General features: G+C 42.4%; 1 protein-coding gene and 1 pseudogene across 1 annotated transcript in view; one reads left to right on the top strand and one right to left on the bottom strand.

The window, feature by feature from the left end:
• The window catches only part of LOC102840974 (neuron-specific protein family member 2-like), an 88,507-nt gene that overhangs the window by 12,015 nt on the left and 52,983 nt on the right, over positions 1-23,509 (bottom strand). The window lies entirely within an intron of this gene.
• LOC102840599 lies at positions 10,454-10,886 on the top strand (annotated as a pseudogene).

A 23,509-nucleotide genomic window follows, 5' to 3' on the forward strand; every position in this document is an offset into this window, starting at 1 on the left:
GCTCCGTTATTGGATTTGAGTGTTTTATTAGCAATATGATCCTCGCCTGCTTGTTTGTTGACCCACTCACTCACTGGTTCCCTCATTCATTCATTCAGCACATGTTTGTCACAGGGCCTGGGAGCCTGACAAGGTGACAGAGTCCTTGCCTCCAGGGGCTTCCAGTAGGGGGAGAGTCAGACAATGAACAAGTAAATAACCAAATAAATAATTACAAAATAAGGATCCTGGAACAAAGCATCCAGGAAGGGAGGAGAGATGGAGTCAGGCACAGGGAAACCTCAGACCAGAGGCAGAGAGCAGCCCACAGAAAACCCCCAAACAGGAAAGCCTGAAAGGAGCAGACTTCTTGAGGGGAATGGGAAGGAAGAGAGAGCACTGAGGTGAAGCAGGGTCACAGTTCAACAGAACTTCATGTCAGCATCCACCCGACTCTCTCCGCTGCCTGGTCTGTACCATCCCCAGAATTCTCTGTGTATCAGCCATTGTGATCCACAGGGTTTTCATTGGCTAATTTTTGGAAGTAGGTTGCTAGGCCTTTCTTCTTACTCTTTCTTAGTATAGAAACCTGTTCTGCATCATAGCAACACACAAGCCTCCATGGTCAGATGGGTGGTGGTTGTACATGGGGTGCCTTAGCCAAGAATCAAATTCAGGTCTCCCACAGGAATGGTAAAAATTCTACCTCTGAACCACCACTGCTCCCCAACAAACCTCAGGAGGCCAAGGTCATCTTAGTCCTGCCCACTAAAGGAGCTTCCTGCAGCGTGCCTCCCTGACACTTTCAGGGTCAAATTCACATTCTTCCTAAGTTCCCAGGTCATCTTCTGCCACCTTCTGTCTTCGCATCTCCACAAACCCAGGCTCACACTTTAGCCACCTCCCAGCCCTGAATCATCCTGCTGATAACTTTTCAGGGCCTTAGCCTGGGGTTAGGACTTCTTTGTGTCCTTCATCTTCATAGACCACTACCCCTCTGGCTTCCAAGGCAGTCTTGATGACCCCTCTCTGCTCTGTACGAAGGCCTGCTGCAGTTTCTCTGACTGAACACATACACAATCTCTCCCTCCTCCGACCCTTGCTTCTGCATGGATGTCTTGTGCAGAGGGCAAGCTTCACGCCTTTCCTTGGTGCAGGGCACACACCAGATCTCACATGAACTGGGCCCCAGTAGATATTCACTGAACTAAAATGCTAACCTGAGACCTCCCACCCCAACCCACATTCTCCCCCAGACAGACACAAGCTGACAGACTTGCACCCTGCTGGAAATTGCATTTTATTTGTGTGTGGATGGAGCAATGAAATAATTACATGATGTCTTCGGTTCTTTTCCATCCTTTATTCTCAACTCTGGGTGGCGTGATTAAGTACTCAGCTGTTAATCAAAGATTGGTAGTTTGGACCTACCTGCCTCTCCCTGGAAAAAAAATGTGACAGTTTGCTTCCATAAAAATTGTCATTGTCATGTACTGTTGAGTTGGTTCTAACTCATAATGAGCAGCTGCTGGCTTTGAACTACTGTCCTTGCAGTTGTAAGTCCAGTGCTTATCCTACAGCATCACACCACAAATATTACAGTATTGGAAAGCCTAGGGGGCCATTCTACTCTGTCCTGTAGGCTCTCTGTGAGTTGGCATCAACTCTCAATACCAACAACCCTACCCATCATCACTGGCCATGATAAAGCACTAAGTAAGTGCCAGGTACAGTCCTCAGTGCTGGGCACAGATTGACTCATGTAAGCCTCATAACAGGCTATAAGGTTCATACTGTTGTGTCTTCATTGTTTAGATGAGAAGACTAAAGCACAGAGAGGGCATATCATTTTCTCAAGGTCACATAGCTAATAAGCAATGCAGTCAGGATTCTAATTCTATGAAGTAGGGGCTTTCAGTCTGTGATATGCTTCTCCTAAAGAACAAAGTAGATATTTACTTCTACCTATAGTTGGTGGCTATCGAGTTGGCTCCAACTCATGGCAGCCCAGTTACTGCACAAGAAACGTTCCCTGGTTCTGCACCATCTTCATGGTCATTAGTTACTGGAGTCCATTGTGACAGCCATCATGCACTTTGAGTACTTTCCAACCTTGGATGCTCATCTTTCAGCACTCTGTTGGACACTGGTCTGCTGTGATGCATAATAGGGTTTACACTGGCTACTTTGGGGAAGTATATCATTAAGCTTTTCTTCCTAGTCTGTCTTTGTCTGGAAGCTCAGTGGAAACCTATCCATTATGGTTGGCCCTGCTATTTGAAAGCATGGTGACAACACACAAGCCACTAAACTATGTCAAACTGACAGGCAAGTGATGGTTTACTTTTACTAATTTAGTATACTTATCTACACAGGGCCACGGTGAGTTGGACCCGACTCAATGACACTTACCAGCAACAACATACACTAAGTGTTAATGGTACATGCATTACTGAGAGAATTCCACATGCTGGCTGTACCTTGCTGAGGAGAACAGGTGAGGTTCCTACTCCCATAAAACTTACCTTTCAGTGAGGATGCAGACAGGGAGAAAGTAAGCAAAGACATTCAATGAGGGATCAGTTGTAGGGAGGGAATAGAACAAACAAGAAATGGGATGCAGAGAGGCCAGGCTGGGCAGGAAGACTTCAGATGGAAAATCAGGGAAGGATCCTGTTAGAAGTGTGTCCCTGAGCTGAAACCAAGGGCCAAGAGATAAACCAGGTACAAGCCTGGCACTGCTACTTACTAGCCCATTTGACCTCAAACAAGTTATTTAATCCCTTTAAACTTTATTTTTCTCTTCTATAAAAGGGGAGTCAGTTTAGAAGTATCTGTGCTTCAAAGATGTGAGGATTAAATCAGATAATCCATCCACTAATAATTAGAATGTGAAAGAAATTATGGAGAAACTTAATATCATCAGCTAAAACAATGCCAGGAGTAGACTATGGAACAGATAATCAATTGCTCATATACAAATTCAGGATGAAGCTGAAGAAAATTAGAACCACTCCTTGAAGGTCAAAATATGACCTTGAATATACCCTATTTAAATTTTAAGACCATGTCAAGATCAGATTTGATGCATTAGACACTAATGAGTGAAGACCAGAGATTGTGGGATGACATCAAGAGCATCATGCATAAAGAAAGTAAAAGGTAATTTAAAAGGCAGGAAAAAAGAAAAGACCAAATTGATTGCCAGAAGAGACTTTGAAACTTGCCCTTGAGTGTAGAGAAGTTAAAATGACTGGAAGAAGTAAAAGAGCTAAACAGAACATTTCAGAGAGCAACTCAAAAAGATGAAGTATTATAATGAAATGTGCAAAGACCTGCATTAGAAAATCAAAAGGGAAGAACACAATTAGCATTTCTCAAGCTGAAATGCTATAACTTATAATATTGAAGGGTTCTATGGGCCTCAACTTATAATATTGAAGGGTTCTATGGGCAAAATATTGAATAATACAGGAAGCATTAAAATAAAATGAAAGAAGTACACGTAGTCACTGTACTAGAAAGAATTGGTTGATAGTCAACTGTTTCGGGAGGTAGCATAGGATCAAGAACCAATGGAACTGAAGGAAGAAGTCCAAGCTACACAGGCCGAGCTAGAGGTGCTCACTTATCTATACCAAGAAATTTGGAAGACAGCTACCTGGCCAACTAGGTATTAGAAGAGATCCATATTCGTGTCCATTCTAAAAAAAAAGGTGGAAATCATTTAACAATATCATTAATATCATATGTAAGTAAAATTTTTTCTGAAGATAATTCAAAAATGGTTGCAGCAGTATACTGACAGAGCCATTAGAAATTCAAGCTGGAGTCAGAAGACAACAGGGAATGAGGGATATCATTGCTGACATCAGATGGATCTTAGCTGAAAACAGAATACCAAAGAGATGCTTGCTTGTGCTTTATTGACTATGCAAAATTATTCGATTATGTGAGTCATAACAAACTATGGATAACATTACAAAGAATGGGAATACCAGGATACTGAATCATGCTCATGAGGAACCACTAACGCCCTCTTGGGTACATGGCCCAAGAGGCAGTCATTGGAACAGAACTATTTAATGCATTAGATACTAATGCCTGAAGACCAGAGAGTTGGGGATACTCAGCATTTTAAAATCAGGAAAGGTGTATATCCATTCACTATACTTATTCAATCTGTATGATGAGCAAACAGTCCAAGAAACTATAGTATATGAAGAAGACCATGGCATCAGGATTGGAGCAAGATTCATCAACAACTTATAATATGTAATTGACACAACTTTACTTATAGAAAGCCTTCGATATGGATTGTACCTCCAAGTAAAGAAAACAAAACTCCTCACCACTGGATTAATAAATAACATTATAATAAGTGAAGAAAAGATTGAAGTTGTCAAAGATTTCATTTTACATGGATCCACAATCATCACTCATGGTATCAGTAGTCAAGAAATCAAGATGTGTTGTATTAGACAAATCTGCTACAAAAGACTTTTTTAAAATATTAAAGAGCAAAGATGTCACTTTGAGAACTAAGGTGTGCCTGACCCAAGCCATTATATTTTCAATCGATTCGTATGCATGGGAAATATGAGGCGATTGAATAATATAATGAATAAAATGAAGACCAAAAAATTAATGCACTTGAATTATGGTGCTGGCAAAGATTATTGAAAGTAACTGCCAGAAGAACAAACAAATCTGTCTTGGAAGAATGACACCAAGAATGCTCCTTAGAAGTGAAGATGGTGAAACTTCATCTCTTGTACTTTGGATGTGTTGTCAGGAAGGACCAGTCCTTGGAGAAGGACAACATGCTTAGAAAAGTGGAGGGTGAAAAAGAGGAAGACCCCTAATGAGACGAATTAGACTGTAAAATGATTTCAAACATAACAATTGTGAATATGGCACAGTACTGGGCAGTATTTCATTCTGTTGTGCAAAGGGTTCCTATGAATCAGAACTGACCCAACGACACTTAATAGCTACAATGTGCATGCAAAGTTGGGTAGTGAGTTGGATGGTGACCTCCCAAAATATACACCTACATTCTAATCTGCAGAACCTATTGACGAGATCTTACTTGGAAAAGGGGTCTTTGCAGGACCTCAAGATGAGATAGTCCTGGGTTATGCAGGTGGACCCTAAATCCAATGAAAGTACTCTTATAAATAAAGGATAGGACAAATAGAAGAGGAGGCAGCAAGATGAACTTTGAGGCAGAGACTGTAATGATACAGTCACAAGGAATATCTGGCACCACCAGAAGCTGGAAGAGACAGGAAAGATCTTCCTTTAAAGCTTTCAGTGGGAGCATAGTGTGCTGACACCTTGATTTTAGACTTCTGACCTCCAGAACTGTTAGAGATACATTTCTATTGTTCTAAACCATGTAAATTGTGGTATAGGGCCTTTCTTCTAAGGTGCTCCTGAATATACTCCAACCTCCAATTGTTTGGTTAGCTTCCAAATAAGTGCTGTAACCATTTTCACCACCCGGGGACTCCAGAACTGATAATGTTGCTTTTGTTCATTGCTTTGAATCATTTATGACTCCTGGCAACCTCATGTTGTAAAGTAAACCTACTCCATTTGGAGTGCTAGTATGGCACTGTAGGATAAGCACTGGAATACTAACCACAAGGTTGGCGGTTCAAAACCATCAGTCATTCCTTGTAAACTTTATTCAGGATCTCTATGAGTCATAACCAAATAAAACATAAGATTTTCAAGGCTGTAACCTTTCAGAAGCATATGACCAAGCCTGTCTTCCAAGGGGCCTCTAAGTGGGTTTGAACTGCCAACCTATCAGCTAATAGTCAGGATCATAACTGTTGGTACCACCCAGGGACCCCTTACAGGAATCACTTATCATATGCTAACTCTGGAGTCCTGGTGTGGTGCCATTGGATAAGCACTGGACCTCAAGGTCGGTTTAAACCTCAAGGTCATCAGTTCAAACTCACCAGCCGCTCCTTGGAAACCCTATACAGGGTCGCTATAAGTTAGAACCAACTCAATGGCACTTAACAACAATGTGCTAGATATTGTATCAAATGCTTTAATCCTTATGATAGTCCTATAAGCCTCTTTATTTTTTTTTTAATTTTTATTGTGAATTGAGTAAAAGTTTACAGCGTATTCAACAAATCATACACTTCACTGGATTTCAATGACTGCAATCCCTTCTATGTAACATCAGTTAGCCCACTTCCTCTCTATGATTCCTATTTTCGTTGAACCTTCTTTTCCAACCCTTCTGAATTTTGTCCATAGGTAAACGTTGCTCTTTTGATTTTGAATGGTTGACTGTTTTATAGTGTGTGTACTTCACTAGAATTGTTGTCCCCTCTATGTACCTGTATCTACTGCTTGGCTTGAAAAAGAGCCACAAGGGTGAGTTCAGTTCCAGACCTAAAGGGTAACCAAGTGTCATAGTCTCAGGTTCCTCTAGTCTCTTCCTATTAATGCCTATTTGTTGTTGTTGTTTAGTACCATCTAGTTGGGTCCAACTCACAGTGATCTTGAAAAGGGTTTCAAGGAGCAGATGATGGGTTTGAACTGCCAACCTTGTGGTTCAAAGTCCAGTGCTGATCCTATAGCTTCACACCAGCAGTCCAGGATTAGTACTTTTTCTGCAACCACATGGTTATTTGAATAGCAGAACCTGATTGGTGCTCTAGATTCTAATTCTAACGCCCTCAATCCTAATCCCTACTTTAACAGCCCTGGTGTGGTGTTGTGCGTTAATGAGCTGGACTGGAAATTCGGTTTGATCCACCAGGTTGGTGGGTCAAGTTCACGAGCTGCTCCTTGGAAAACCTACACAGGGTCACTATGGGTCAGAACTAACTCGATGGCACTTAACAACAACAACAACAAAATATCATTTCTCACAAGAGTCCAATGAAGTACAGTTATGCACAATGGGCACTGTAAACTTATTGTAGGACACATTCCCAAAGACGTGGAAACCCTGGGAGTTAGGAAGAGAGTGGAGAAAATCAAAGATCTTCCCACTGTCTGTCATGCCAGGGTGATGATGAGGGACCCTCATTATACCAGGAAACAGAACCTCATCAACATTCATAATCTACTGTGGCTCGGCACCACAACACCCAATAAACCACCTCTTTTTATGAAGAATGCAACCCTGGAAACCTCAAAGCAATAGAAGCACTCACATTGGGGAAATAAAGCTTTGTGGGAAGATAAAAACAGAACTGCCCAACAGACATTCATCTTTTGAATGTGGCAGCTGGAACCTCCAGAGACAGATTAGGCCACCTGGTACCTTCTTCCTGGCTTGGCCCCAAAGAGTCTGACCATAGGACTTGAGTAGAAGGTGTGAGGGAATCACGGCTTCTCTAAATATTTCCCTAGCATGTGTATGGAGCAGAGAGATTGTTTAGACTGGAATCGCAGCTCTCTGGTTCTCTCACTGCGTGAACCTGGGCAAATTGGCTAACCTTTGCAATCTTCAGCTTACTTGTCTCTAAAGTGGGATGGTACTGACAGCTACCTCTCATTGACTACTGAAGGTGTAAGTGAGGTAGTGTGTGAAAAGCACCCAGAAGAAACCTGGTCTATAGCAGATGACTTTAATAATGACTTCAGTCAGCCCACACGGAGTGTTTACATGCATTATATCATTTCATATGTTGCTGTTGTTATGTGCCGTGGAGTCGGTTCTGACTCATAGCGACCCTACACAGGGTTCCCAAGGCTGTAAATCTTTACGGGAGCAGACCACCTCATCTTTCTCCCGTGGAACAGCTGGTAATTTCGAACTGCTGACTTTGTGGTTCGCAGCCCGATTCGTAACCACTACGCTACCAGATCTCCTTTCATTTCATATAGGGAGATACTATTGATGTGCACATTGTACAGACAGTGTATCAGAGGCAAATGAAGAGCCTTACATAAGCAAGGGGCAGAATGAAGATTTGAACTTTGTCCTAACTAACTCAAAAGTCCATCTGGTTAACCATGCATTATATTGCTTGCCTCTGTTAGAATTACTTTGTTATTATTAAAAATTCATTGCAACGTTATGGTAAGAATTATATAGGGAAGCCAAGATGAAAATCACCCATTGAGAAACTGCCATCATCCTAAATCTACTTTTGCATGCTTGCTTCTTGATTCTACACACAGACATCCCAGTGTAAATTTTGATTCCTTCTGTTCCGTCTTGTGTTCCACACTTATTGCCCCTCCAACTGCCTAAGGCCACCTAGAACATAGCAAGCTAGGACCACCCCAGAACTTAAATAGACCTCAATTTTTGCCATCTGTAAAATAGCTCTAAATCATTACATTCATCATGGAAATCTGTCAAGAACTCCAAGCAAGATGGACAATGCAAAAGTACTACCCATGTAAATGATCAAGAGAGAAGACACTAGGCTTCTTGACACCATTCTTGTTACTGTCAGAGTTGTGCATCACAAGAGCTGAATTCAGTTTTGTTACTTCCTCAGCATAAGGCCCATTGAGTATTGCCCTGTGTTGCTGTTCCCTGTGACCTGTCCTCCCCAGCAAACTGAGTCCCTGGAGGGCTGGTGACCAGTGCTAATGGGACTTCAGAGCATTTCTGCTGTGGACCATCTCTGCTCTGGCTTCTCCCTCCTCCTGCCTCCCAGCCCATTCCCCCTGTTATTCCCCAAAGGGATCTCCTAATTACTCCGCTAAACGTGACACTGTGGGGCTGAATCCTGGCACCAGTGTACGGAGCATCAGAGCCCAGAAAGGAGACCTGTAACATGCGCAGTGCTGAGCCCTGTGCCCAGAAACTCTGATCCCCTTATTCTGCCACAACACCCAGAGAGTGGCATTTCCAACACACATCCAGGAGGTTTGAGTGTCAGGAGCCTGGAGCCTGTAGTTAAGAAAAGGCAAAGTCCAAAACTTTTTTTTCTGACTTTTAGAGGGAAGAGAACAAGGAACTAACATGCTGTGATTGTCAGATACTCTACTTGGTACTACATATATGTTATCCCACTCAGTCCTACCCAGAAGCTTCTAAAGCAAGTACTGTTGATTTTCCTGGTTTTCAGATGGTGAAAGTGAGCATTGGTGGGTTGCAACATTGCCCACATAGCACTGTCTTCTTCAGCTAGCCCCTGCCTACTTGCTCAGCATCAACAACTGATACTGCCCCAGGAGCACTCTCTCTCACGCCCACATTCATACATACATGCTATCACATACTTGTTGTTGTTAAGTGCCCTCAAGTCAATTACGACCCATAGTGAACCTGTATAGGGTTTCCGAGGAGCAGCTGGTAAGCTTGAACCACCAACCTCACAGCTCAAATGGCTTTGCAATCTGGCACATTAACCCACAGCGCCACACCAGGACTCCATATCACATACTTATGCACACTCACATATCGACTCACACTTACCAACAGGCCCCCACATGCACACACACCCACACACACACTATGACAATCCCAGCTCCAAAATGTTCTAGGTTCTCTCGTTGTGATGTGCCTTTCCCCTGCTGGGAATCTCTTCCCTTGTGGGTGCTTCCCACACACAGACCTTCTCCTCTCAGTAAGGCCTCTCCAGGGTGCCTGCAGCTCTGGATTCTGGACTTGCCACACATCGCCTTGAACTATCTGCTTCTCCACCTATCAGTCAGCCCACCAGACCATGTGCACCTGGAGCAGACATTGTGCCTCAGTGACCCACACCCAGCTCATGGCTGGAAACTGGTACAAATAGTACATGGGTACATTTCAAAGGACTCACAGACTGTCTCCATCTGCCTCAGCCGTACCCAGAGACAGGCCCAGATCCCGCCTTCGAGTCACATCTGCCTAAAGGCCACCTGTGAGAGTACAGGCCTCATGCCATCTCAGCCAACCCACTTGTCTGGACTCAGCTTACATTACTCTATGGAGATGGGAGCCCTGCAGCCCTCATAGCCTGTTCCAGGACAGCTCCTTTCATTCCTCAATCGTCTTTCTTGGCAGAAGAGTTGATTTAAAAAAAAAAAAAAAAATCAGGTCAGCAAAATTGGTTTAGAAAATTAGAAATCATCTTCTCCAAGTTCCAATGTGTGGATCCAATAGGCATGCCAGCAGGGTTTCAGATCAGATCAACTGCTTCACGTCTTCTTATAATTCCTGCAAAGGTGGGAAAGCACACTTGCCAATAACACTATGATCTCATCCACACAGCAGTACCATCGCTGGGCACAAGTCAGTCACGGTGGGGGGAGGCAGCATTTCCTTAATATTCTGCCTTTGTCTAAGATGAGGAAAGAATGTCCACCCCACCTTCTAGCTCCTTATCCTTCCTGCCCTGCCTACCCTCATGGGGGCAGGAAAGCACACTCCTACCTAGTGGGAATCTCAGAGGACCTTACACAGAAAAGAGTTTAGGTAGCAGTTCTGACTGCTATTCTTAAAAAAGGTCTGCTTGCTCTTTTCACTGAGTGCCTTGGCATCACTAACATGAGCAAGTGTCAAGGTCTTCGTACTGCGAGGAAACTCCGTAGCCACCGACGGGACCAGAAGTGGCATGATAAAGAGTACAAAAAAACCCCACTTGGGCACCACTTTGAAAGCCAGCCCCTTTGGCAGCACTTCCCATGCAAAGTACATTGTGTTAGAAGAAGTGGGTGTTGAAGCAAAACATCCAAATTCTGCCATTAGGAAGTGTGTCAGGGTCCAGCTGATCAAAAATGGAAAGAAAATCACAGCGTTTGTACCCCATGATGGTTGCTTGAATTTTATCGAGGAAAAAGATGAAGTTCTACTTGCTGGATTTGGTTGCAAAGGTCATATTCTTAGTGACATTCCTGGAGTCTGCTTTAAAGTTGTCAAAGTAGCCAATGTGTCTCTCTTGGCCTTATAAAAAGGCAAGAAGGAAAGGTCAAGATCTTAAGTTATGATGTTAAAAATGTAATGATAATAAATTTTCATATCCAGAAAAAGAGAAAAAGATCTGCTTGCAAGGTTGGTCCTAGGCTGGTATCTTGGAACTTGGATCACTGAGAAGGGTTCCCACCAGCTCTAGAATTGGTAACAGCAGCTCACTGAGCCTAAACTATCTGTATAAACAGTATGGTTTCTTCTGAACACCTGATTGCCTTTTTGAATTTGATTAGGTGCCAGGCAGGAGTTGCCTAGGTGACCAGCCTCCAATAAGAACTCTGGGCATTGAGCCTCTAACAAGCTCCATGGCAGACCATGTGTTGTCATCACTCCTTGGTGGGAAATTAAGCACATCCTGGACGACTCCACAGGGAGAGGACTCTTGTCTCTAGTCATGGTTTCCCTGAATTTGGTCTCATGCATATGTTTCCACCTTTGCTGATTTTGCTTTGCTTCCTTTTGCTGTAATAAATCATAACCTTGAGTACAACTTTTTGCTGAGTCGTGTGAGTCCTAGAAAATCATCAAGCCAGGGGTGGTCCTGAGGGTCTCCCCTTTCTAATTCTGCCTAAAGGAGATGGTGTTGTGTATTTTATTTTTCAGAGTGGCGTGTCTTACAGGCAGACTCCAGGCTCCAGCTTTTTAAATTTCCCTTCCTGCTCCCAGAACCCAGGGCCTATCCCACCCCCTCTGTTACCTCTTGCCTCACAGGTTAGGAAGATGGTGTGAACCTTAATCTTGGGGTCATCTCTTTTTGGGTCTTTCCTTCTCCTCCCCTTTGGTCTTCTGACCCAGGTCATCCCTAGGATCCCTGCCCCTTGAAATGAGGAAGAAACACATGCTGTCCTACCTCACACTTAGGACTGACTGCTCTTTGCATTGCAATGGTAGGATTCTTCTCTGAGATTGTTGTTATTAGCTGCCTTCAAGATGGCCCAGTGCACAATGGAGCAAAGTGATGTCCAGTTCCATACAATACCCATGATTGGCTAGTGCTCAGATCATTGTACTTCACAGGGTTTTCAGTGATATTTTTTTGGGAGTAGATTACCAGTCCTTTCTTCTGTGCCTGCACGAAGTAGATTTAAACCACCAATCTTTCAATGAGGTAGTTGTTGTTAAGGGCCATTGAGTCAGTTCCAACTCATAGTGACCCTGTATGGATTTCCAAGGAGTGGCTGGTGGGTTTGAACCACAAATCTTGCAGTTAGCACTGAACTTACAGCGTCACACTAAGAATAAATTATTTGTGACACCCAGAAACCATAAAACCCTCTCTAATTTCTATCAAACTGTAAATGTGGGTGAGTATAGGCTGACTCCAATCCACTTAATCCTCCCGGTTTACCCCTGTATGGGTATTCCAATCAAGGAGCACACCCGTTCACTTTTACATAAGACATATTCACAGAGATTCCCGTGGCAGCTATTTAGAATTTATGTGCTTTAGGCTCTAAAATCTTACTGGTTCTGCTCATCCTATGGCCCCAGTGCTTTGAATAATTAAATATGAAGGAATCAATTTTCTGTTTGGGATTCACCAGGCTCACATGCCCACCTGTGAATAAGAGATAACTGTGGTGGAGGGTCAGAGAAAAAGAGGAAGACCCTCAGTGGGATGGATTGGCAAAGTGGCAGCATCAATGGGCGCAAGTATGGCAACAATTGTGAGGTTGGTCCACGACTAGGCACGGTTTCATTCTGTTGTGCATAGGGTCAGGATGAGTCAGTACTGACTCGATGGCACCTAACTGGCGGATGCCATCCTGCCAAGGGACGGAACAGCGAGAAGCCTTATGCATGAAAAGTTCATTGTTTAGCAAAGCGATAATGAAAGTCCCCTTGGTTGGCAAAGCTACAAGGGATGATTCATGCAGGGGGCCCTGCAGTTTCTAGCTTTCCCTTGGAAAAATAGTTTATTTCTGATTTCCTTATAAGAAGTTTTAGAAAATTTTGCATAATCATTAGATAGTTTAAACAAACCTCATGTTATAATAGTTGCCTCTCACATTAACATTAACTTCCACACCATATTCAATCTTATGTAGTTATAAAAATTGTTTTTTACATTAACAATAAGTTTTAACATTAGAGATAACCTCGCTAGCTAAAGTTTTAGCAATTCAAGCTTAAAATTGTAAGAAACATCCCATGTGGTTTTAGTCAAGGACATTAAGGCCTTTAGAAAGCAGCTTAGGAGACAGTCAAGGGCAGTGAGAGCTTGGGAACAGAGGTAGGAATTTGATTAGAAGTTTTGAGAAATCGTTAGCATGAGAGAATTACTGCTTTGTTCTTAACTATGAAACTTTAGGGTACTTTTATGTTCTTGTTTTTATCGTTAAATCAATTATATATATGACCAGTTATAGTAAAAATTATGTTTTTGATTGTGAGTTATAACTAATGAATCTATAGAAAGTAATAGATGTTGGTAAAGTTAGAAGTTAAGATGTAGAACTTTGTTTAATATTAACCTGATATTTTAAAGAAGATTAGAGAAAAACAAATCAAGGCTAAACTAGACATTTTAGGGAAGATTAGAGAGAAACAGAGTTGCTCACAGAAGGCAGATGTTATCAAGGTAACTAAGGAATAACAAAGGAGTATAGAGACACAGGAATGTTTGGTGACCTTGTGTTCCTCTTGTACCTTTGATATAACAATATAATATTTGATTGATTTATAACTGCTTGTACGTGACTATTGTGAGATCATAGTATATTCTAAATGGGATATAAGAAACAACAATTTTGAAATAAAGAGGCAGTCAGTCAGACAGTCATCATTACCATCATCTGGCCCATTGACTCTGTGTGTTTTTTCACCGAATCCATACCTCCCTCTGAACTCTCACAAATTGTCGGGGCTGGTCCCCGGCACCTAACAACAACAACCTGGTGATCAGAAGAAAAATCCCTGGTGGTTTAGACATGGGCTCTGAAATACTGGGATAAGACTGAAGATGGCCATCGTCCTGACCAGAGCTGATGGGGAACTGCTGTAGATTCCGAGACCAGACATTCTGTCCAATTGCAGCTCCACCCCTTTCTTTCTTCATGACTTTGAACACATTCTGTCACATCTCTAAACCTCAGTTCCTCCATCCATACAACGGGATTTACAATGATCACTAGCTCCCAGAAGGATGAAATGATAATGTAAGTTGATCTAGAGGACCTTTCTGGCTTTGGCCTGAAACAGTGACTGGTCAGCACATAATTTCTAAGAGAATGTTATCAGAAAGATTTTTGTCATGTTTTGTCTTTTGGGTGGAAATGGTCAGCATACAATGGCAAGGTAGGTACAGAGTGTGGCTGTGTGCTGATGGTGTGGTTTGCTGTACACAACTGGTTTTGATTCCTCAGTTGTTGGTGGGCTCCATTGCTGGAGAGGCTTTGTCTATGGACCCTGCTCCCATTGTCCAAGATGACTGCATCAACAAGGTTTACGATGAGCATTTAAAATGATTAAACACAGTTTGTTGGTGATGTTAGCTGCTGTTGAGTTGCTTCCCAGCTCATAACAACCCCACATACAACAGAATAAAATACTGCCCAGTCTTGCACCACCCCCATTATGGATCGCAGACTGGACCATTTTGGCTCATAGATTTTATACTGGATGATTCTCAGAAAGAGATTACCAGTCCTTTCTACCTAGTCTACTCTAGCTTGAGAGCTCTGCCAGATCAGAAACCGATCAGCATCATAGCAACACACAAACCTCCACTGACAGGAGAGGGGTGGCTGTGCCTGAGGGGCCTTAGCCAGGAATGGAGCCCAGGTCTCCCTCATGGAAAGTGAGAAGTCACCATAGAGCTACCAGTGTTACAAAACAGTTTATCAGTGTTCACTTTGTTGTGATTCATATTGTTTTAATGAACACTATCGAAACTACCGGCTGTTCTGCAGGAGAAAGATGAGGCTTTCTGCTCCCATAAAGATTCACAGCCTCAGAAACCCGGTACAGGGTCACTATGAGTTGGAACTGACTCCACCGCATGTAACAACAGCAACAACTCCTGGTGTGGCACTGTGGGTTAATGAGCCTAACTGCAAAGCCATATGAACTGCAAGGTTGGCAGTTCAAACTCACCAGCTGATCCTTGGAAACCCTATACAGGGTTGCTATGGGTCGGAATCAACTCAACGGCAATAAACAACAACAACAACAAAATAGGTAGATCCTATCATTTCTTCTGTTTTACAGGTGAACAAAATGAGATCCAGTGAAGTAATTGGTGGGTTAATGCACTGGACTGACTGCAAGGTCAGTTTTAACCTCAAGGTTGGCTGTTCAAGCTCACCAGCTGCTCCTCGGAAACACTATACAAGGTACTATTGGGTCAGAGCCAACTCAGTGGCACTTCACAACAACAACAATAATTCAGAGTATAATGGAGTCCTGGTGTGGTGCTAATGGATAATCACTAGACTACTAGCTGCAAGGTTGATAGTTCAAAACTCACCAGCCACTCCTCAGAAACCCTATACAGGTTGCTATGACTCGGTTCAAACTCAATGGCATTTATCAATAACAACAACAACAATTTAAATAGTAAGATCCCTGGTGGTACCATGGTTAAAGTGCTTGACTGTCAACCAAAGTATCAGCAGTTCAAACCCACCAGCCATTCTGTAGGAGAAAAATATTTCAGTCTGATTCTATAAAGATTAAAACTTGGAAACCCTATGGGGCAATTCTATGGTACCCTATATGGTTGATGTGAGTTGGAATGACTTGACAGCTGTGGGTTTGGGACTCTGCTAACCACTGGAGTGACTAGGGTTGGAACTCTGATGGAACCCAAAGGCTATGCGCTTTTCATGCACTCAACTCCCTCCTGAGTGGATATCAGTGGGTGGCTGTTTGGTTCGTTCCCATTCCCAAACCAAAATGATTGCTTTATAACACACACTGTTTGGTCAGCTCCCCATGGACGACCCCCCAAAAAACCATTAAAGAAGCCCATTCTTCAGGGTCCCAATGAATCCCACTAAGTAAATTGCCTTTTGAAAGGAAAAGGAAAATGAAACATCTGTGGCCTCAAACTTTATGACAGTAATAATTCAAGAGTCCTTTCAGAATCCAGAGAGCACAGCTCCCCAAGGGAAGGAGGGATGGGGTGGAAGTGTGATCACGGGTCGTAGAGCCAGGGATTCATTAATATTTGTGGAGCCCTTGAAAGAGAAAAAGCACAATTTAAATTGGAACATTCCAGAGCAATAACTCATTCCCAATTTAATGTGCTATTGGCATAGTCATTAGAAAGAAGAAACGGGGTCTCAGGGCCCTGCTATTGTAGGAGATAAATCTTTGGTTCTGGGAGTATTTTTCACTTTAAAAGTTCAAGCCATCGTTCAACTTGGACCAGATGAAATTAAGACATTTGATAGTGAACTTCTTATGGGAGGGAGGCACCAAGGCTAGTTTACAATGGTGGCACCTTTATAAGGTAACCAGACAAACACAAATGCAGATGTAAAACATCTCAGGTATAGGTTGAATTGTTGAATTGTGTCCTCCAAAAAGAAATACTCAAGTCCTAAGTCCTGATACCTGTGAAGGTAAACTTAATTGGAAACAGGGTCCCTGTTAACATAAAGCCATATTGGACTTGAGTGGGTCCTAATCCAATATGGCTAATTGTTGTTTAGCGCTGTCAAGTCCGTTCCCACTTATGGTGACCCTGTATAGGATTTCCAAGGAGTGACTGGTGGGTTTGAACCACCAACTTTGAGGTTATCAGTCCACTGCTTATCTTACAGCACCTCACCCAGGACTAGTCCTTATAAAAGAGAAGAGACACACACAGAGGGAAGACAGTCATGTGAAGACAAAGGCAGAAACTGGAGTGATGCAGTCATAAACCAAGCTAGAAGATTCTTTCTCAAGAACAAGGACAACATGGCCCTGTCCACACTCTGAATTTAACTTCTCACCTCCAGAACTGGGAAAGAATAAATTTCTATTGTGTTAAGCCATCCACTGTGGTTCATTGTTATGGCAGCCGTGGGAAACTAAAACAAATATACCACCTCCAAGTAGGTATAGACCTTCTACTCTAGGGATACCAAGCAAGACCTAGCATCTATTGAATGCCTATAACAAGTGAGGCACTGTGCTTTGCATGCATGCTTTACTAAGTCCTCATAGCTGTTTGAGGATAATGTCATTATCCCCATTTTATAGTTAAGCAAACTGAGTCTCAGGGAGGATAAGGGACTCCCCAGGCTCACACAGCCAGACCAGGTTCCAGCTTCTTCACTCTGATCCTTGCTCAGCACACCAGGACCTTTCTCCTGCCCGGGCTTTTGAAACAGTAACCTTGCCAATAACCACCATTTAAGCATTTAGGGGAAATGGTACAAAGAAAACTCTTACACTCTGCTACCACTACCAACTTTTCTGAAAGAGAGCACACTGAGGGAGAAAAAAAAAAAAAAAAATGGAACAAAACTCAAAATCATTTTAAAAAATCAGATTTACTGGCCAGATAGAGACTGGTGGAACCAGCAAGACTATAGCTTGTAGTTACCATTCGGGCTAGGGAATGAACTCACCCCTATGGTTCAATTTTCAGCCAAATACTAGATAACTGATAACAGTGGGAAGGTACACCATGGCATTATCAACCATTTGTGATAAAATGGGCAACACTTACTCCAAAACCAAGTTCAGAGAGTGAGGAAAAGAAGAATGGGAACACAGGGAGGAAATGGAATGAGAGATGTTACAGTCAATGACATAAAACAAAATGTGTATGAATAGTTGAATGGAAAACCGATCTGCTCTGTAAACCTTCACCACTACAACCACCCCCAAAGAAAAACACAGAGGGGTGAAAGAAATGTAAAGTTTTTAAAAATATATATACCACTATTAAAGGACTGAAATACCAAAAACTATGATGGTTATGTGCCATGGAGTGGGTTCCAACTCATGGCAACCCTGTATAGAGTTTCTGAGGCTGTAAATCTTTATGGGAGCAGAAAGCCTCGTCTTTCTCCTGCAGAACGGCTGGTAGTTTCGAACTGCTGATGATGTTAGCAGCCTGACTCGTAACCACTATGCTACCAGAGCTCCTTAAAATAAAGCAAATCCTCACAAATCTAAACAACTTTATCCCAGGACCATTTACACCACCTGAAACTCAGTGAAGTAGAATGTCATGCAAGCCTTAGCACTTTCACAAGTAACGATGGCATCACCAAATTTATCCCACAATGGACTTAAAACAGGCAGGTCATGCAATTGACTTACTGCTTCAGAGATTATGATTTCAATGCATCACTAAGAAGATGGAAGGCTACCAAGGTATGAGGACAGTAGTGATGCCACAGTAGAATTCTCTTCTGTCATGCAGGAAACCCAAGAAGTCCTGGTGTCACTGTGGGTTAGCCACTGGGCTGCTAACCACAATGTCAGCATTTAGACTCATCAACTGCTCTGGGAGAAAGATGATGCGATCCGCTCCCGTCAAGATATACACAGTCTCAGAAATCCCGTATAGGGTCACTGTGACTTGGAATTGACTCAGTGGCAGGAGCTCTGGGTTTTGTTTTTGTTTTTCATTTTATTCTGGAGACTCAGATTTAATTTCTGACCAGGACACCGCATGTGCAGCCACTATCTTTCTGTCAGTGGGGGGTTGGGTGTTGCCATGAATTTGAACAAGTTTCAAAAGACTAAGAAGGCCTGGTGATCCACTTCTGAAAATCAGTCGATGAAACCCCTATGGATTACAACAGTTCGATCGGCAATCCATCATGGGGGTGGCGGGGGACCGGACACTGTTTCATTCCATTGTGCCACCAGTCAGGGAGGTCAACTTGATGGCAGCTAACAATAAGCATTTAAACACATTCATTAAGCAGTCCCCTACAGAGCCAACAGTTTTACTTCCTGCCATTCCAAGAGGCGGATGCCCGACTGTGCCTCTTAATTTCATCAAGATGGTCTGGTGAGTCACAGCTTTAATTAACTTGCCCATGGCTTCCCTGGGGTTGAAATCAAGCCCTTGCATTTCGCCCACTCCTGGCTCCAAATCATGAAAGCACAGCACACGTGTGTTATAAATCGTTCTGCCTGTACAGAAGTATGAAAGTCACCCAATAGGCACAGGGTTGCACACACAGTCAGCCTGAGGGGCCACTAAGGAACACCTCCACCCAGCATTAAAGCATGGTCCTGGTGTGGCACTGTAGAATAAGCACTAGAATGAAAGATTAGTTTGAACTGCAAGGTCAGCACTTCTTATCAGCCACTACTTTGAAACCCTATCAGGGTCGCTATGGGTCAGAACTGACAGGGCACGTAACAACAATAGAATCCAGGGAGATCTCCTTCAATCAACTGAGCTCCCTACAGTGGCTGTAGTTTGGGTTCCAGTCTGTGTTTATTCAACTGTGACCTCCACAGGTGTCTTCTCAGCAAAGCTGATAGGGACAGTGTAATTTTCTATTCTATTTGCAGGGCTCTTGACAAACCATGGGATTGGAGATGGGGTCCAAGCCAGGACTACTTCCTGGACTGGGAAAATAAAGCAGGACTGGGAATGTACAGACACGGATGTTCTTAGCTACAGGCTCTGTGGAGGGAATCCACAACAAGCCTGCTGAGAATGCTGCTGTGAAGTTCTCTCAAGCTGGATCTGAATTTTGACTGAACTGTTTGCTCCCTGCTGGCTGCGGCTTGGAGCATTCGCCATGGTAGTTAGCCCCTGCATCTGGCTGGGGCTTGGATGCAGTAGGTGCTCGATAAATCTGAGCTAAGTAAATAAATGCCACCTAAGTAGTTTCATTCATCTTATATTTTATGACACCCACATCTTTCTTCAGAAATGATTTAAGACAACTTACCAGCTGTATGATTTAGTAGGAACTAACATTCATGGAGTGTTTATAAGGTGCCAAGCTCTGTACCCAGCACTTTACGTTTGTCTTCCTGGCAGACCTTTGTGACAGGTATTATCATTATGATCCCCATTTTAAAGATGAGAAAAATAGTAATGACGTAACTGGAAGGAACAAAGATAGGCATAAATTGGAGGCAGCTGTTATGACACTGCTCCATACTTGCAGTCCCTGTCTGGTACCAAGAATTAACATGCTCAGCTGCTCACTGAAAGGTTGGCATTTCAAATCTACTCAGAGGTGCTTCAGAAGAATGATCTGACAATCCACTTCCCCAAACTCAACCACTAAAAACCCTATGGAGCACTTTTCTACGTTGACACATGAGGCATTGCCATGAGTCAGAGCTGACTAAAAGGCTACTGCTTTATTTTTATACTTGTAGTCAGTGGGCAATTTGTTCAACGCTTTCCAGAAACTCGTGGCTAAAAATTCAGAGTCAAATTGATTTCTTAGAAGATGCACAAGTGACTCTGATCTAAGTTATGTGACCTTGGGCAAGTCACTTCATTCTCCTCTGTTTTTCCTTCTGTTAAAAAGGGATAATGGAGTAACGCCCGACCATGGGGCAGTTATGAAGGCACGGTGCCCAGATTTCAGAAGATGATCCTTCTATTACTCCTGTCTTGTTTCTGGCCTTTCCCCACCTACTTTTATTGAAGGATATATCTTGAAGCATGGATATTGAACTGTAAGCTAACTGCAAAGCAGCCCAAGCAGCTCATCATTACCTAAAAGGAAGAAAGGTGTTGTGCAAAGAAGCCTGGGGCTTTTCAAATGCACCAGTTCCTGGATTTCATGAGCAGTAACTGACTGGATGGTTTGATGGGTTCTAGCCTGGGTACTGCTTGAAATGTGCATTCAAATGAAAGGTACCTTTAATTCCCCATTAAAGTGCTGAGCCCAGGGATGCTCAGGAAATTCACACATTTCTCTCATTTTCTGCAGCTGAGAAATGCCTGGCCTTATTTTCATGCTTTAAAGATCTATTTCTCCAGGGATGTTCTGAGAATGGAAATGTAGAATATCTAACTCATATCTTACCAGGTAACTCACAGCCCCATCATCCACCTGACAAGAGAGACAGGCTACACAGCCTCTCCCTAGTGAGCCCAGCACAGGGCAGGTAGCACCCAGGGATGATGGACACCTGCTCTCCTGAGACTCATCAGACAGGAGAAAGGGAAGAAGGTTGGCATCACGAAGGCTAGAGGCATGAAGGTGTGGAGAACATTAGGAAGATGCACCTAAGCCAACTGAAGGGAGGGGCAGAGAAGTGGGAAAGCCTTCCAGAGGAGGTGGTGTCTAAACAAAGCTTCAAAGCTGGGAGGCAGAGAGAGCAGTCTGTGCCAAGAGCGGGAGGCGTGGTGACATGAGACAGTAAAAATGCGACTTGGAAGGTAAACAGAGGAATAAGAAGCATGAGTATCAGAAGAAAGGGTTTATTGGGAGAACTAGTGAGCTAATAAGGAGCCCTGGTGGTGCTGTGGATTAAGCATTGGACTGCTAACCAAAAGGTCAGCACTGTGAGAAAAAGGAGGCAGTCTGCTCCCATGAAGATTTTCAGTCTCAAAAACCCTAAGGAGCAGTTCTACTCTGCCCTATCGGGTCACTGTGATTCGGAATCAGCTCAAGACAATGGGTTTTGGTGGACACTGTTTTAGTTTTAAGTTTTTCTTTAGCAATTTGAATGGAAAGTGGGGATGAATTTGGAAGGTAGGAATACCAACCAAGGGCTCTAAAAACAATCCAGTAGAGATGGCAAGATTTGAACAAGTAGTCCAAAATGTCTATGTTATAGTCCAGAACTGAACAGGTATTTTTATGAGATACTGACACAGTTAGGAAAAAACAACAACAAAAAAAACCTAGATGTCAGAAAGGAGGAAGCACTACCCGTATTACTGACTGATGATAAACTCTATAACTAGAAAATCTCAAGAATCAAATTTTAATAAAATTATTTAAAATGATAATAAAAAATCAATAAATGCTTAGTGATGAGCAAATGTATACAACTCAAAAGCATTTGTGATTAGGTCCATTTAATAATAGCAACAAAATTTGGGAAAATACCTTGGGAAAAAATATATTTAACAAGAACTGTAAAGTTAAATTGAAAACTCATCTATGAGACATGAAAATAGATTTGAGCAGATGAAAAGTTAAATCTTATTTTAGATTGAACAACTCAAGGACTTAATGATGTAATGTTAGAAAATTAATCTATACATTCATGTCATCCAAATTAAAAAGTAACAGGATTTATTGGAACTTAATAAACACATTAATAAAAATGTACAAAAATGAATAAGAAGCTTCTTTTTAAAAAAAGGAGAACAGTTCATACAGATACTGGAATATCTTATAAAACTACTTAATTGAAGTAATTTGATTTAAGAGAAAAATCAGATTAATGGAAGAGAATTCAACATCTAAAAGAGGCAATCCATCAAATCAGGGAGGGAGGGCTAACGAGAGATGTTAGAACAATTGACAAACTGTCATTTAAAAAGAAATAAAGTTGAATTCCCGCCTTACTCTTTACATTGAGATAAATCCCAGATGGATCAAAATTTCCACATAAAAAGACAAAGTCATAAAAGTACCAGAAGAAAACAAGCATTTAGAGTAGGAGAAAGCCTTTATTTTTGTTATCAGATGAATCAATATTTTCCTTTATGCCTTCTGGAATTTGTGATAAATTTGAGTAAAGCAAAAGTAAGAAATTCTGTAGGATTTAAAAAGAAATTACACCATAAACAAAACCAAAAGGCCAAGGACAAACTGAGGAAAATACCAAGCAAGTGAGAAAGACTAAGTTTCTAGCTTTGTAAAAACCAAACCAAACCCACAACCAGCGAGTAGATTCCAACTCCTAGTGACCCTCAAAGACAGAGTGGAACTGCTCCTTAAGGTTTCTGATGCTATATAGCCTCACCTTTCTCTTGAAGAGTGGCTGGTAGGTTTGAACTACCAACCTTGAGGTTAGAGGCCCAACTCTTAACCCACTATGCCACCAGGACTCCTGGCTTTATAAAGAGTCCACACAAGTCAGTAGGAACAAAATCAACAAGTGATCCACCAAACAAAAACATTTTCCAGGGAGGAACCCAAGGCCAAATAGTCACCAAGCATAAGAAAAGAGGCTCCAGTGAAAGAAATGCAAGTTTAACCAAGATGAATAGCCAGTCTCTATCTATCAGATTGATTCCATTGTTCACATAGGTTAAAATCTTCTGCTGGCAATATGGGGAGAAACAATCTTAGGCACTGTGGAAACCGGTTGTCCTCAAGTTAATTCAGATTCCTGGTGACAGAGTTTCATTTCAGAGTACCATTACACTCTTTAAGGTTGTAATTGGAAACAGTCTTTGCTCTGGGTGGATCCACACTGCCAATCTTTCAGTTAGTAGTACAACAGTAGGCACTGTGGAGGAAAAATAAAAAATAGTTGCCTTCAGGTCAATTCTCTCTCATGGCAACCCCATGTGTATCAGAGTAGAGCTGCGTGCTGCAGGGTTTTCACTGAGTTCTCTACAGCACACCACTAACTTTTCCTAACAAGATACATCTGGTGGACTCAAACCTCCACCATTTTGATTAGCAGTTCATTAACCATTTGCAAAGGCTTTCGATTGTGTGGATCATGACAAGCTATGGACAACATTGAGAAGTATGAGTATTCCAGAACACTTAATTGTACTTCTAAGAAATC

The sequence above is a fragment of the Chrysochloris asiatica genome, unplaced genomic scaffold (genome assembly GCF_000296735.1).
Source record: "Chrysochloris asiatica unplaced genomic scaffold, ChrAsi1.0 scaffold00071, whole genome shotgun sequence".
NCBI lineage: Eukaryota > Metazoa > Chordata > Mammalia > Afrosoricida > Chrysochloridae > Chrysochloris > Chrysochloris asiatica.